This window comes from Notamacropus eugenii, chromosome 4 (assembly GCF_028372415.1).
Source record: "Notamacropus eugenii isolate mMacEug1 chromosome 4, mMacEug1.pri_v2, whole genome shotgun sequence".
Classification (NCBI taxonomy): Eukaryota; Metazoa; Chordata; class Mammalia; order Diprotodontia; family Macropodidae; genus Notamacropus; species Notamacropus eugenii.
The window spans coordinates 476,009,293-476,026,740 of NC_092875.1; the positions used below are offsets into that span (position 1 = coordinate 476,009,293).

Genomic DNA, 17,448 nt, shown 5'->3' on the forward strand with positions numbered 1-17,448 from the left:
CCCTCCAGCATTTGTAACTTTACTTTTTTGTCATTTTAGTTAATCTGATGAACATAAGGTGATACCTCAAAGTTGTTTTAAATTGAATTTCTCTAATTATTAATGATTTAGAGTACTTTTTCTATGACTATTGATAGTTTTTAGCTCTTCTTCTAAAAATTGCCTGTTTCCATCCTTTGACCATTTATCAATTGTGGAATAACATTTATTTTTATAAATTTGATTCAGTTCCTTATATATTTGAAAAATAAGACTTTTATCAGAGAAACTTGCTGTAACCTTCTGCCCCCCTCCCATTTCCCTGTTTTTCTAATAAATTTGACTGCATGGGTTTTGTGCAAAATCTTTTAAATTTAATGCAATCAAAATGATTTATTTTACCTGAAATAAGTCTTTTTATCTCTTGTTTGGTCATGAACTCTTCCCTTAGCTGTAGATCTGACAGGTAATTTGGTTTTTTACATGCTTCACTGCAAATTTCAGAAGAGTTGGTCCTACGTACATTAGTGAAATGAGTTTCCATACTGGGTGTCATGATCCAGACAAAAAACTCAAAACAACTCACGCTATTAACAATGATGAGTTATTGCTAGCTACCTCCCTTTGCCTAATAAGATTATATACTGAGATTGGATGTGGTTCCAGTGGTTCCTTAATGAAAGAGGGAAAGAAAGGTCTAGAGTATGAAGTTTTTACCAGAAAGCAAGATCAGGTACCATGCTTCACTGAGAGGTCCTGATAACTAACATAAGGTTCTGAGATGGAGGAAAGAATGGGAGGAGACAATGAAATGGAGAGAGAAACAAGTAAATGAAAGTAACTTGCTTCACCTTTTTGCCTGAGACCAACCCACTGCTTTTTGCCTTTCCAACCTTCTTCTCATTCTAGGGACCTTGTCTGTAAGGTTCCGATAAAAATAATTACATAGGGCTTTAAGCATTTTACCCATGTTATCTCCTCTGATCTATCAAATGAGGTAATGTGTGTGAAAATGCTTGGAGGGTAAGGCGCTATTATCATAACAAGCTAAACTTTGGGGTTCCCATTTAGAATCAGGCACACTGGAAAACACAAGGCATAGTATACACCAGAGGAAGAAAGAACAGCCATGTTGGCAGATGAAATTATGGCTTTAAGGAATTTCCTCTTACTACAGATGGTGTGTAAGAAGATTTGACTACAGCCATTTTGAAAAGTCTTTGTTTTTTATCAAATAAATTAATTCTCCAACCAGCATGTTTTAAATAGTTCTTTATACTTAGAAAAGAGAACCAAGCCCATGAGTTTCCAAGGATTATACAAATCCTAAAATAAGTGAAAGGGTAAATGACCATGGGGAAGGGGATTATTCTATAGAGTATAGGGATTAATGAGGATTATAGTTTCTAGTATAAGACCATGTACCCTATGAGTTTTAAAAATGTTTTATTACAATGAGTAGTTTAATGAGTTTGAGAGGAAACTTAAAACTTCATCTCCACAAGATAGCAAAGTGGAAGTTTGTTCTAACTCAAGGAGTTGGTCAAACACTGCCAAATGGGATTACCATACGGAGAATTGTTATTATTGTTTTGGGGGGGGGGGGGTCTTTTCCCCTTGAAATATCCAGCTTTGTTGGTGGTATAGTCAAAGGAGCCAGATAACCAGGGAAAGAAAATATATGTATTTCTTTTTCCTGTATAGACAGAATTCAAGATCTCAGAATCATGCTATTAGGTGGAATCATGGAAGGCAGCATGGTGTATTGGAATATGGCCTGGATCTGGGATCAAAGGATACAGATTTTAAAAATCAATTCCATTCAACAAGTCTTTATTAAGAACTCCTAGGGAGTGTATGACACTGGAGATAAAAAGACAAAAACTAAACAGTCTCTGTCCTAAAAGAGCTTACATGAGCAGGATGGGAGGGGGAGAGAGAAGAGGGGGTGATACAATATTTATAAAATTCAATAAACATAAAGCTTGCACAAAACAATGCAATATGAATTCCAGAAAGAGACCACTAATAACAAGAGATAAGAAAAAGCCTAGTGTGCCACCTGAGCTAGCTAGTTGAACTTTGAAAAAAGCTAGGGATTGTAGGGTGTTGAGATGAGACAGGAGAGTATGCATTTCACACCAAGGAGAACAACTGTGCTTCTGCTCCTTACTGTCTAGACTGGAATTTTCTCATTTGTTTAAATGAAGGAGGTGGACTAAATGTTTTCCAAGATCCCTCTCCAGAACCAGATTGTATGACCATTTTTTAAGGAGGATATTCTTTCTACTTTCACATAAAATAGCATCAAAATGTATCTTAACTGGATGATAATCTATTCTATGGGAGAGAGAGACACAGAGACAAAGAGAGATAGAGACAGAGAGATACACAGAGAGAGAGAGAGAGACAGACAGACAGACAGAGACAGAGAGAGACAGAGAGAAAGGCTCAAGTAGGAAATACTATTACTTTCTTTGGTTGGCTACTGAGATGTATGCCAGTTCCTATTATTAGAAAATACTTCCCTAATTTTAATCTAAATTTCTCATGGTAGATGTTATAACAATTTAAATCAAGGCAATAATCATTCAAGAAAAGTAGTTTAAGCTCTGACTTTTAAGATACTTTACCCAAACCAGAGAAAAACAGGATTAGAATTTCCTTTGAAGTTTTTCAATGTATTTGGGCCCATTTGAGGTGGTTAAAGATTATTCATTAATTCATTCAACCAACATGTATTTAGAGACTACACTTCCGTTAAATGATTTTCAGTTCTGGAGGTAGGACATATCTAATTAACCAATCAGTTGCCAAATATTTCTTGGCAATCTGACAGGCTCTGTGTGCATTTGGTGGTTTTGTGGCTGTAACTGTCATTTCAGAAGTAGGGAGCATGAGAAGTGTAGAATCTGGTCCAAGTTCTCTAGTAGCCTGAGATCTCTGGAGAAACCAAATGATAATCCATATGAAACATCTATAGAATTCCTGTATATTGAAGACTAGAACAATATCCTGGATCAGGAATTCATCACGTATGGGTTCCGAGTCAAGTGCACGAGTGTTTATTAAACGTCACTGTGTTCCAGGCACTGCAGAAAATCAAAAACAAAACTTCAAAACTTAGTCTGTACTAGGAGTTTATAGTCTAATGAGGGAAGGTGCTAACTAAAAGGAGGATCAGGAAAAGCTTCAAGTAGAAGGTGTGATTTTTAGCTGAGATTCGAAGGAAGTCAGGGAAGGCTGGGGGCAGAAGTGGAAATGAGGAAGGAAAGAATTCCAAGCAAGGGAGACAGGTTGTGAGAATTCCCAGGTCACTGACATAGTTTGGAGTTCCCAAGGGAAGTCATTGGAAGAGTTTCTCTAGGTCCTCCTTCAAAGGGGTTGGGAGTGGGGGTGAAGTAGAGTCAGTCAGGTAACACATATTTATTTAGTGCTCACTATGAGCCAGACCTGGCCCACATGTGCTATGCCTTTGGAGAATACAAAGAAATGCAAAAAGCAGTTCCTGACTTCAAGGAGCTTACATTCTATAGGGGAGACAATAGGTAAATAAAAATAAAACAAAATAAATAGATTATAATCTCCATTCAAGATACATATAAAGAAGAAGAACGAGAGAAAAGGGTTGTGAAGTACCTTAGCCCATCCCTTCCTTGGCTTCAGCGCCCCTTGGCACTGTGGAAGAAGAGAAGGAAAGGGAGGAGGAAGAAGAGGGGAGAGGGCATCAGGCCCAGCATATTATCCCTACCCACCCACAGTGAAGCTTGACTTCCCTTGGACCCATCTTAGAATTTCCATTTTAAATTAAATCTGGAGGAAAAGTGTTCCAACAATAATCAATGTCATCTGTCCATCCTACCCCAATAGTGAGGAATTTTGGAGTCCTCCCCTACAGGATCCAGCAAAAAACCATTGATTTGTCTGCAGTGAACTAAGTCATTCTCCTCTCTTCTTTCTCCCTGTTCATTCAGATAAGGCCCCTTTGATTTGAAGGCAGAATTGCTGACATGGGACAGTGGCATTATGAGTGTGGGGAGTCCTGGACTCTGGGGTTCATTTTGCATTCTCAGCACCAGGATTGGCCAGATTGCTATGTCTAAAGCAGGAGCAACCAAGAAAGAGTTCTTGCCTGAGGCCTCTGTCATTTATTTCATTGCTATTTGAGGAAGGGAGAGGAATTCCCCAAAACATGACATAAACATAAATACATGAAAATATAACTTACTCTAATGATCTGCTTTCCAAATTGCTTTGCTTTTCAATGAATAATCTTCACAAAGCAGTCTACAGTTACTTCTGTATTTTTATTTGAAAATTTTTGAAACCTAGTTGGTCTAGGAATTGTCTCCGGTGAAATAGATTCCATATTTTTGCATTAGTGTAAAGCACTTTCATTCCTTGCGCTGTGGAAAAAGTTTACCAAAAGCCACATATATGCAAATGCTATGGATATGAAAATAAGTACCAAAATGGTGCTTATTTTAATAAAACTTTCTTTTTATAACTTATTAAAGCAAACTGAAGTTATTGCAACATTAAAGTTCAGAATTCAAGCAACTCATTAAAACTCCAGGGGAACTGGAGTTATAGAAGGGAGCTCTGCCACTTTTGAGAAGCGGTTGCCAACTGAGGCAGATCTCTCTAGCAGCCTGAAGTGGGAGGGTGGGGCGAGGCGGGGAGAGGGAAGTCTTCCAAAGAAGCATTTTCCTAAAAGGAGCTTTATACAAACTTTCAACTGAAAAGGAAGGAAGGAAGGAAGGAAGGAAGGAAGGAAGGAAGGAAGGAAGGAAGGAAGGAAGGAAGGAAGGAAGGAAGAAAGAAATAAGGAAGAAAGGAAGGAAGGGAGGGAGGGAGGAAAAAAGGAAGAGAGGGAAGAAAGATGAGAGAAAAGAAGGAACCAACCAAGTATTTCTGAAGCACTTATATGACATTGTGCTAAGTGCTAGAGATATAAATGAAAACAGAAAGAAGACAATCTTTGCCTTCAAGGATCTTCAAGGGAGTTGAAAAGGTGTGTGTGTGTGTGTGTGTGTGTGTGTGTGTGTGTGTGTCTGTGTCTGTGTCTGTGTCTGTGTCTGTGTCTGTGTCTGTGTTTGTGTCTGTGTGTCTGTGTGTGCGCAGAAGGATGAGAAATGAAGGTCACTGGTGATGGAACATGATGTTTAAATCCAGGAAGTCAGGAACAAGGCTGGGAGGGGAAAGCAGGCTAATGAGCCTGGGGTTCTTTACAAAATGAAGGACCCAGGAGCAGTTCACCAACGGGAGAAGGAGGAGAGCTTTATGTCCTAGGGTGAGAGGGCTGCAGGGATGGCTTAGAAGCTGCAGGTCTAGGAGACTTCAGGTACCGAGGGCAGTTCTCGGATGAGACAGCTCTGCTGCGCTAAGTTTGGTCTCTTGCGTCATCATTCTGGGAAATTCTTCAAGGATTCTCCTCAAAGGTAAAGAGCCATCATGCTTTAGGTTCCTGTGGGGCTTTATTCTTTCCAAAGCAATTTCAGTAAATAACAGTAATAGCAATAATAAAGCTAGCATTTACTGAATGCCTTAAGGCTTGCAATATATATATTTCACATGTATTACCTCATTGGACTGTATCTTTATCCCCACTTTACAGACAAAGAAACTGAGTTTGAGAGAGATTAAGTGACTTCCCTTGGGTCACTTGGTGTGGGTCAGGACTTGGACTCAGGTCTAACCAATTCCAAATCTGACCTTCTATAAAATTCCTCCTCTACCCCCGTGAAGCACTTGAAGTTGCAGTATTGGAAAGAACCCTGACAGGAGTCAGAAGACGGAAGTTCGGCTTCAATTTCCTCATCTCTAAAAGGAAGCAGTTGGATTAGGGACATCGGAGGTCGCCTTCAGCTCTAAATCTGTGATTCTGTTAGTCCCATTCATAGAAAAACAAAACAGATCTAAGAAACACCAAATAATTTATGCTGATCACAGAGAATTCATGACAGAGCCAGGGTGATGGCCAAGGCCTTCGGACTCAAGATGAGAATTCTTTATAGCACCCTACAATGCTTGTCCTAACTTCACATAAAGGAAATTTTGAGTTATCAGTTTCTATTTTAGATGTTTGAGAGACTGCCTGATCTCAACAGGCACCAACCAAGAAAGATCCCTTGAGGACTTCTTCCACTGCTGTCTCTGCTACTTCCCCTCCTCTGTTTGTGGTTCACTTGTTTGTCAATCATATCTGACTCTTTGTGACCCCATCTAGGGTTTTCTTGGCAAAGATACTGGCACAGTTTGCCATTTCCTTCTCCAGCTCGTTTCACAGATGAGAAAACTGAGGCCAACAGGGCTAAGTGACTTGCCCAGGGTCACACAGCTACTAAGTGTCTGAGTTCTGATTTGAACTCAGGAAGATGTCTTCCTGACTTTAGACCTGGCACTCTTTTTTACTGCTCCACCTAGCTGTCCCTGGAAAACTTCCTATGGACTTAGGTAAATGTCATAGACATGTATTTAGCAGCTTCCATGAACTCAGAACTCCCAGATCCTATCATATTCACAAAGCTGCCATTGAGCCATCATCACATAAAGCCTGGCCCAAGAAATAAGAGGAAAATCCACCAGTTGTCACACAGGATTGTCAGTTGTTTATTTTCCCAATTTTTCATATCTGTAGGGGTCCCTCTCTTACTTCTGCCTGGTCATCAGAACTACTGACATTCAGTTATTCCTCTGCCTACAGAGTAGGCACTATACATGTCTGCTCTCAAGAAAAGACTTCTTCAGGCTCATTTAATTGGTCGAGTGAACCTGATTACAAAACTGTCTTGTCTACAAGTGAATCCTTTCCTTTTAACCCACTGTGATATCTTTTTAAATTAATTTAAAATTTTTAAATTGAAGAGGACCATGACATCAAGATGATGACATGACTTGCAGCTGACTTGGATTTGAGTGAGGGAGGGAGGGTGGCGCAAGGTCATCAACCCCGCTTTCTCCTCCAGGGCTATCTGGGTCCAATGACCAGATATTCATCAGGACGACTGGAAATGGCCCATGATGCAATGGAGACTCTGACTATTTTAGGTTCAGGTCTTAACAGATTCTCACTTTGAGTGAGGTACACCCATTCAATGAATAGGCCTGTTTAAGTAGTTACTGAAGGGATGGGCCCTTTAATAATAATAAAAAAAAATCAAACTGTGAGGGGGAGACCCACAGGGCTCCTGGGTAGAAGAGAAACAATTGCTCTTTATTAATTCTGGATGCCTGACATTGATAGTGGGGCTAAGGACAGTAAGTTTGAAGCTTTTTCTACTCATATAGCTTTTCTCTTTCTTCTTCATTATATATTGAAATGTTTATGTTTGTTGGTGATTCTTAGGTTCACATTAAAAAAAAAAGATTAAAAAAGGAGAATTGGATCTGGGATGGGTAGATCTGGGTGTAGCGAACAGGTAGGCGGTGTGGTGGATAGAGTACTGGGTCTGGAATCTGGAAGACTCAACTTCCTTAGTTCAAGTCTGGGCTCAAACACTAGACTAGCTGCGTGACCTTCGACAAGTCACTTAACCCTGTTTGTCTCAGTGGCCTCATTTGCGAATTGAATTGGGGAAAGAAATGGCAAACCCAAGAGAACCCCAGAGTCAGACACGATTGAAAAATGCCTGAACAACAAAAAGACTTGGATTTGAACCTTGTTTATTTACGTTTGACCTTTGTTTAAACTTCCTGGGCCTCAGTTTCCTTATCAAATGAGGGAGCTAGAGAATATAATCTCGAAAGAGCTTTTCATCCCTAAATCCTGTAACTTTCCTTCAGATTGCAGATCTTCCTTTTCCCTTTGTCCACCGGGTAAAGCTAACCAAACGTCCTTTTCAGTGTCTCCAAACCTGTCACTGCAGGACCTACTTTGTTTTTAGAAATCTGCTAACCTTTTAAAAACAAACAGAAAAGCCAATGGAAAATACAAGTCACATTATTTTCTTCCTGCTTGTAGAACATCAGTGATGTTGCCTGAGCAAAAGAAACAATGATGGCAGGAGAGTTTAGTCTTTTCTAAGTCAGCTTTTCTTTAGATTTCTGTTTCCTCCCTCAAAGAAGGTTCTAATTTTTTGATATTTGAGGTTTATAGTGTCAGCCATATCTGAGCTTCATTGGCAAGAAAGCCCCCAGCAGTGCACAAAGATTCCCTTTTCCCCATTCTCCTGGAGCTCAGATGTGGCTGAAATGATTTTACTTCAGCTTTGAAAACAACAGAGAGAGAGAGAGAGAAAGAGAGAGAGACAGAGAGAGACAGAGACAGAGACAGAGACAGAGAGTCACTTTTGGGTTGATGTCAAACAGTTTTGAGTAACTGATTAAAAACTCTGGAAACCACTCCTCAGAAAGGCCCATCCTCAGATTCCTTATTCAGCCAAAGTCTAAAGAACAAGCTTTGTGTCTGTTATACCAAACTCACAGATAGGTTTGGAGAACACTAATTCTGCAAAAACTGTATCAGTTCCCTGCCCTCAGTGTTACCCAACACCCCCACACCCCTGCCATTCCTATGTTAGTAAGCAAAAGAGGCTCAACTTATGAATGTAGTGAAAAGAATGCTCCACTGGCAATCCGAGGATCTGGGTTTAAATCCTGAGTCTGCTACTTATAATATGTGTGACCTTGAGCCAGTGAAGTAACTTTTCTGGGTATTAGGGTAAAAGGAAGGGGCTCCAGCTCTCAGTCTATGGTCTGACTGCCATAAGTACATAGATTTGTTCCCACAAACCAGTATAAAAGAGTCTGACAGTTTCATACTTCTAATCAGCTCTATATCTGAATTTCTTTGGAGACCCCCTTGCTTACATTAAGAGAGGTAGGGAGGAGGTCTGTAGACTAATATTTATGGTCAATAAGCCCCAAGTCTCTCAGCTGATTTAGATGACAAAACTTCACTTTCTGTGCTCGAAATTGGGAGACCCTAAAAGTACTTGGTGGGGTAGAGATGGGCCTGAACCTGGAAAGAGGACAGATCTGATTTTTAGTTCTGCCTCAAATCTTGTGTGATTTTGGGTAAGTTCATTAAACTCTCTAAGTCAGTTTTTTCATTTGGAAAATGATGATAGTAATCCTGTCATCCAGCTCGAGGTTCAAAAATGGAATAATGTAGATAAAGTGCTTTGCATACCTTCCAGTGTCCTGTAAACATCAGCTGATGTTCCCAGGAGAGCATCTATGGGGCCCCCAGAGGAGAGCTCCAGCCCCCTCTGTGGCTGCCTTGTGTTTTTGTTGTATCAAGAACAAATCCCCTCTCCCCCCCGCCCCCCGCAGGGATAAACATAACGCTTTCAAATCCTTCCTTCCTTCCTTCCTTCCTTCCTTCCTTCCTTCCTTCCTTCCTTCCTTCCTTCCTTCCTTCCTTCCTTCCTTCCTTCCTTCCTTCCTTCCTTCCTCCCTTCCTTCCTTTCTCTCTTTCTCTCTCTTTCTTTCTTTTTTCCTTCTTTATTTTCTCCCTCCTTCCCTCCCTCCCTTCCCTTCTCCCCCCTCCCCCCTCCCCCGGTCACCTCTGTGAGCCAAAGAAACATTTTAAAATGAAAACAGGCATTTGTTTCTCCACAGTCCCAGTTCAAAATGGCATGAGCGTGTCTCTCTGTGGTCATTTGTGAAGCTTAAAAACCTTTTTGCATTTCTTTTTAAGCAGAAAGGCAATTTGGAAAAGAAGGAGGAGGAGAAAGAGAAGGACGAGAAGGAGGAGCAGGAAAGTATTTAGCATTCCAAAATAGTGACCCTAAGTGTTGGCCTCCATGGAACACTATTAAATAACATGGCCTCATTTCCCAGGGACAAAAGAACTGTATTCTATGAAACCGGCAAGTGTACAAGACTCATTTTTCAGATGTATATCAACTGCTATTATCACCTGGACAGGCCCCAGGAAACCTTTATCTTGGCAGCTCACTCCATGCTGTCCCTTGGATACCCGTGACCCCCCACTGTGCCTGCTCTCCCTCCCTGCCCCCACTCTCTTCCCCCAGGGTCTAATTTCCATGAGAAAGCTCCAGATTCCCCCCTTTTCCTGACTCCATTTCCTTTCCTCAAATTTATCTGTACCATGACTGATTCCCTCAGGGCCTCCTTCTCATTCCCCACCATGTTCCCACTTAGAGTACTGGCTAGCTAACGGGAACAATCGCTACCCCTCCCAGGTAACATGAGAGTTTTAACAAAGACTTGAATCCAAAAGAATGACTGAGGGTGGGAATTTCTGGCATTATGCTCTAGTAGGTTGGCAGGAGATATTTGGGGGTTGAAGGTGTTCAACATCTGCCCTTAAATCACACCCTGGAAATGACGTCCTAACCTCTTCTACACACATGTCCAGTTGTATTATTACAATGTCCACTGTTACACTGTGAATATAGTGGGCTGGGTTCCATTTTTAACAAATGACAGAAATTTTAAGAAGGAACTTGTCATAAACGTTTGCTTGTACGTAGCGGTGAATGCATGATTGAAGTCTGGGTGGCAAAGATGAATTCTCAGCCCTCACTTGCACATGGGCCATAGTATGGAGGGTATTGAGGAAGTGAGGGTGCCCAGGAACAATGCCCGTGGAGATTTAGTGTAGACAGTAGCAATTATGGTGCAGTATCAGGAACAGAGGGCTCGCCAGCTCAACCCTGTCTTGCTAGAGCAGGGCTTCTCAACATTTTTTGAGTCAGAGATCCCTTTGGAAGTCTCAGCAAGCCTACAGATCCTTTCTCAGAATCATTTTTAAAAATCCATAATTGAACTAAATGCCAAATTTGAGAAAGCAAAAGTGTCACTTCTATTTCCATTCAAATTTACAGACCCTTGAAATTTATCTGTGGACCCCAGGCTAAAAACTCATGCTTCAGGCAAGAGTTAACGTCTTTGATGTCTTGAATCTTTGATGTTTTGGTGACATCTATGGATTTCTAAGAATGTTTTTAAATATGTAAAGTAAGATACACAGGATCACAAAGGAAACCAGTTATTTTTATTGAAATACTGTTATAAATAACATGCATGGAGCACTGGTTAAGAACCATTGGTCTAAGGTAGAGGTTTAGTATCCTGCGTCTAGAATGCACTTTGATCTCACAGAATCTCTCTCTGTCTCTCTCTCTTCCTTCTTTTTTCTTTAAAAAAACCACAAAATTTATTTACACGTTAATGTTGAGGGGTAGACAAGTATTAGTTTAAGGGAAATCAAAGAAAAACATCAGAAGAAAAGAAAGTCTATGATGCAGAAAGTACAGAAGAGAGAAAAGGGAGAACACAGATTATAAGGAAAGAAAACAGATACACACACACATACACACACACGCGCACACACACACACACACACACACACACACACACATATACATAAGTGAAGGGAAAGAAGTCTGGGCAGCCAGGATCAGGTCTCTAGGCTAGTCATCTGCTTCATGTAGCTTTCCAGCAGGTACCTTTTAAAGACTGTGAGGTTTGTCCAAAGCTCAGAAGTGTGTGGCTTCGAAGCTCTATCAATGCTGAATTCTCCTAACAGGCGCTGGATAGAGCCTGACATCATACAGAGCTGACCACTTGTCCTTGAGGATGTCCAAACAGATATTGCCTTGGGTGTCTGCACTAGCATGGTAACCAGGTGTGGCAGATTTTGCAGTAGGGGCATTATATTGGGAGCCACTGGGAAACTCCAGAGAGAGCTTGTGACTCAGGTCTTCATATGCTGTTCCAGCTGCCCATGGATACAATCTCTTAACCCCAGAGATTGTGTAACTCTGGGAAGGCAGAAGTTTCTTTGTCTCCAGTCATCACTAGGGTCATCACTTCTTGCTGTAACCTCTTGCCTATGGAGCTGTGGCTGTTATCCACTCCAGGCTCAACCCCTTATGGGAAGCTGTAGCAGTGCTGACAGCAACCAGGTCTAAGTTAAAGTGGCCCCGAGGGACAGGAGATAAAGGAAGAGAAACTCACATGCAGGAACTGCCCCCAACTTCTTTTTTTTTTTTTTTTTGGAGTGGAGGAGGTAAGGCAATTGGGGTTAAGTGACTTGCCCAAAGTCACACAACTAGTAAGTGGCAAGTGTCTGAGGCCAAATTTGAGCTCAGGTCCTCCTGACTCCAGGCTTAGTGCTTTATTCACTGCATCACCTAACTGCCCTTTCTTTCAAAAGGTACCACCTTGTGCAATGCCTTATGGGATTCCCTTTCTCTCTCACTTTTAGAGTTACTCCATATTCCTTGCATATGGTTTGTATTTATTTATTTATGTACATGCTGTCTTCCCCCTAGTATCCCTAGAACCTAGCACAATGTGTTACCCAGAGTAACACAAGCCTGTTGAATGGAATAGATGAATTCCATTCTGTCCACTGAGGGAGAAAGAGGAAAGTAGAACTTTGTGAATAATAATTCTAAGTAGATGGTGGATCTGAACACAATTGGTTCTAAATGTGTCAAGAGTTTTGTTTTCAAACTGGTCAACATGTGAGGAACTTAGTACAATGTGTGGGAGATTTTGGACCCTCTGAGGAGTCAAGAACAGATTCAGGCCTTACAGAAACATACCCATGGTGACTTGGAAATCCCTGGATTTCCCCACATGGTTTTTCCTTTGTGTAGTTGGCTACTAAGCACAGACCACATTTGGGGGAGATGATGCACAGGTTTCCAGGTGTCTAGGTTGCCCTGTGGCTGGGTGCTTGTATTATTTCAGAACCCAGAGACAGCCTCCTAACCTCCCCATCTCCCCTCAAGGAGAGCTGAACCAGAGTGAGCTGTGGTCCCGATTTAATACCAAAGCTGAGTATTTGATTTCATCAGTCGAGTTCACTCTCCTGTCCCCAAGGTGGAAGGGGGCACATGTACTGAGATGTGACACATCGCAGCCTGGGATGATCTGCCTGCCTTTTTGCTTTAGCATTCCTGTAGCCTTTGAAGCTAGGGACACCTAATCCCCACCTGTATGCTCAACCCTGCCTGAGACTCAAGAATAGATCCTGTCCCTAGGCAACAGGAAGAAAATGAGTCCCAGGCCAGTAATTCACTGACTGAGCATCCGCTTTGCTGCTGCTCCTGCTCTGACTTTATCTTATAATCCTCATTCTAATAAATTTGGGATCATTGTTCCAACTTAATGAAAGCCCTGCCTGATACTACAGTTCTAGGAATGATAGCTAACATTTATGTGACACCACTCTTTCCAAAATGTGTGTGTGTGTGTGTGTGTGTGTGTGTGTGTGTGTGTGTAGAGAGAGGATCAAATTACATGTCATTTTTATATTTATATATAATATATGAATATTTACGTAATATATATTTCATGTATCATGCATTCCTATGTCATATTTCTACGTAGTACACATTAGATAGAGAATCAGATTATTCATATATAAGAATATGAATAATTTGATTCTCTAAGAAGTAAGTGTTATTACTGTTCCAATTTTGCAGATAAGAAAACTAAGGCTTACAAAGGTGAAGTGACTTGCCCAGGGTCACACACTTAGTAAGTGTTTGAGGCAGGATGGAACTTAGAGCTTCCCATTTCAAAGTTCAGCATGCTGCCCAATTACACCACCTAGCTTCCTCAGAGTAACTGGGTTAGTTCTTCTTTGGTCTTCTTATGCCTTTGGAACTGAGGTCCTTCATCTTTCTTCTATCTCTGGGCCTTTCATCCTTCTAGGAATTGAATCCATGAGTCTGAAATCCCAGGTCTTGTGGCTACATACCTCCTAACTGCCGCCGCATTTCATTGACATCGAGAACCTACGAGTGTGAACATCTGCTCGTCATTCGTTTTTCTTGTATCTCCTTGCTGCATGATTAACCTACTGGCTAAAAGTTTTAGCCTGTTTTCTCCTACTGGCCCTTTATGACGCCAGATGCTTGCTTGATTGGATTTCCTCTGAAACTACCAAACTACTGAAGTTCTAGTTAACTGACCTCTGGGTCCAGTGCTCCCCAGCACCAGCTGACTTCCCGTTGAATGAGCCCTAGTGATGGCAAGGTCTCTCTGCAGATGCTAACTGCTCTTGCCCAACTTGGGGCCTACTAGAAGCCAGGTGAAGAATCACTTCCCTTTGAAAGAGGTCTATTGGCCAAACAAATGAGAAGTTACCCATGCTTTGCAGTGTACAGAATAAATGAAATAAAATCCATCAGGAAGGGTGGGAGACAGCAGACATTTATTGAACATCTATTACCTGCAAGAGACGTTAACAATATCTCATTAGACCCTCACAACCCTGTGAAATAGAGATTATTATAATTCCCATTTATGATTCCTAACTCTAGTTGAGGAAGCTGATGGAGGCAGAGGTTAAATGACTTGCCCAGGGTCATACAGCTAGTAAGTGTCTGAGACCAGATTAGAACTGAGGAAGCAAAGAAGCCTTCCTGACTGCAGGTTCAACACTCCATCCATGGTAGCACCTAGCAGCCCCTATTTAAGTCATGCATTTCTTATCATTACCATTACCATTACCATTTCATTACCATAGCCCTGCCCATGTGAATACAGCTATTCAGGACAATTAACACCTCTTCCCTACCCCCCCCCCCCCCCCATCAAGACTATTAGGCCCAATTTAAGATTGAAAATAAATGACATCAGAATTTCTTCTTTTTTGTCTTGGACTTTGACAGTCTCGTGAAATCTTTGGGCCCCTCCTCAGAACAGTTTTAAATAATTAAAGGAAATGTCAAATTTCAGATAGAGATTCATGAGAATAAAGTTCCAATTTTCCTGGATGTCCTAAAATAGACCATGGACCCCAGTTTGAGAATCTCTACACTAGAGATGTAATAGGATGAGAGATCTGCAGATGGACTCTAACCCCCTACACAATGATTAGTCATCTAAAATGAAAGAAACCTATCTTTGCAGAGCTGAAATCCTTACGGTCTGAAAGAAGTCATTCAAGGGGCTGAATCAACAGGAGGTTTCATAGTAAAATCATTGATGAGGGAGTGACAGTCCTGCTGACGTTAATGGCTGGAGAGAAGGGAAGCAAAGACTTTTTTTCTTTTAAAGCAGGAAGGAGACTTTCTCTGAAGTGGAGACTGGGGCTAGGAAGTGTGAGCTTTCCTTTGGAGGAAAAACAAGGTTAAATAAATCGAAAGGTCCCCAGAGCCTGAGATGTTAGAGAGGGCTTATCTTCCACCTCTCCTTGGTAAGAACTACATATTCACTCATATTCTGGACACACGTCGGGAACATTAAGAAAGAGTATCTGATCCCAAGAGGTTCACCTGGGCTCTGGGTTGCTAGAAATACGCAATGCGCATTACTCCTAATTATCTAAGCATTCCCTCTGTAGAGTTCTCCACTTACACAACTTATGGGAAAATGATATCCTGTCCCCTTTCTCCCCCTGATCAATTCTAGCTTCCACAGAATCACAGAATTAGAACATTTTCAAACTGAATGAGATTTTAGAAATTGATTAGTTTTGCTAGTCAGTTTTGAAATGTGGAACCTGGGACCTTCCTGGAGACATTTTCTGGTCTGTTATGCCCCCCCCCACCCTTTTGTCTTCCCCTGTTCTCCATAGACTTCAACTTCAAATTCTGCTAAATGTTCTCATTGGGGAGACTGCTCCCCTGAAGTTAGGCAGTTGTGGAATAGGTCAATCTCTTCATTCCATTAACATTTACCAGTCTTATCTTGAATTTTCTTATTAACGTGGTGCCAAAAGTAATCTGCCAGGTGGCAAAAGTAATCTAATTTTTGACAGGTAATTAGTAAAATAAACACCCATAGCTGGAGATCAATTTGATTGCGCTGCCTTTTATGGATGCATACCACCTACACTTCTAATTAGGGAGTAAAGAGGTTTCTAGAAATCACTTAGGTAACTGGGCGCTTAGGACAAGGTACCAAGGAGATCAGTGGGAAGGAACAAGGCCACTGAAAGTCAAAATACCTTCAATCCCTTGTCCAAAGCCCAGTTATTTCTTCCTGAAAAAATCAGGCAACCTCAAATTTACTGCGGTGAAAGCAATTAGATCCAAACACACATTTAAGTAACCACTGGGTCCAAGATACCATAAACTTCAGCCAGAGGTGTCAGTGTAGCACCCTTGGGAATAGTGATGGAGGGAGCCTCCTACTGGCCCAGCCCCCTTCATATCAGAACATACCTGCCAAACATCTTCTGTGCGACTGGTCAGCTACAAGGCCACTTTCCCTTAGATTCTGAACTGGAACCCCGTAGATATACTAAAGGGCAATCCTGCCCTCTCAGCCTTCTTCCTTTAGGCCTCAAGGTATAAAGCCTGCTTAGCAAGTCAACCCCTTCTGCTTCATGGTTCAAAACTGTTCGAGCAACCAGTACCCTGTTACTCAGGTGCCCAGGAGGTGAAAGATCCCAGCTGCCTTCCTCTTTACACCTTGTATCAAAAGATAGAAGACAAAAATGGAGGTGTCCCCATTTCAGGTACAGGTTTGTCTAGAAGGCCATGAGCTTCTAGAAGGCCTCAGCTCAAAAGCCTGATGGAGAGAAAAAGCATCTCCTCATCAGTCCTCCTGGACTTCGAGGCTCTACAGCCAGTGAAAAGAGTTCCCTTCAGTGACAGGGAATGATCAGACTATATTTGTCTCCCCTCTGAAATGGGGGTATGGGTGGGAAAGGACCTTCTCCATCAAAGATCTAAAGCGGGGGCTGCAGAAAGATGAAAAAAAATAATGCAATATTTCTTTTTTTTCTTTTTTAACCGGAGAGGAAAAGGGGGAGTTGGATACCACATATTCGCAAGCAAATGTGAGAGGCAGAAAGTGCTAGGAGCAAAAGAAGAGTGTGGGCAAAACACTCTAGGACAAAGGGAAGTGAGATAGATCCTTTTGCAGAAGAAGGCAGGTGGAGGGAAGATACCTTGTGATGTTCCTAAGGAACAAATCCAAGGATATTTTTTTTAGTGGGAATGGGTCTAGATCTGTGATTTCATGGGTGAATTTCCAGGGCCAAACGTTCCTTCACAAAAGATCAGCAACTCTTCTTTAACTTAGCCCTAGTGCTCAATCAGTCAATCATCAAGTATTTATCAAGTGCCAGTTAGGTGCCAAACACTAGGTTAAGTGCTAGAGTTAATTGAAGGGTTGTGGGGGGGAGGGAGCTTCTTATTATAGTCTTTTCAGTCTGGTCCAATTCTTTATGACTCCATTTTTGGGGGGATGGGGAGCAAAGACACTGGAGTCATTGGCCATTTCTTTCTCCAGCTCATTTTACAGATAAGGAAACTGAGGCAAATGGGGTTCAGTGACTTGCCCAAGGTCACACAGCTAGTAAGTATTTGAGACTGGATTTGAATTCATAAAAAAAATGAGTCTTTCTGATTGCAAGTTCAATGTTCTGTGCATTGAGTCACCTAGCTTCCCTGAGGTTAACTAATTTACCTATGGTCACATGTCCTGAGTGCAGGGGCTGCCCTCCCCCCACTAGTCCAGCCTGCATTTCAATTCCAAGTAGAGATTTGAATAAAAGGAAGGAAAGGACAAAAGACACACAGCCCA

At 41.6% G+C, this 17,448-nt stretch overlaps 2 pseudogenes; both read right to left on the reverse strand.

The window, feature by feature from the left end:
* LOC140502726 (complement component 1 Q subcomponent-binding protein, mitochondrial pseudogene) overlaps positions 1-5,831 on the reverse strand; it is a 64,973-nt pseudogene extending 59,142 nt beyond the window's left edge.
* A 5,519-nt stretch (positions 5,832-11,350) lies between these two features.
* On the reverse strand, positions 11,351-11,855 carry LOC140502727 (ubiquitin-conjugating enzyme E2 C-like; annotated as a pseudogene).
* Positions 11,856-17,448: the final 5,593 nt, after the last annotated feature.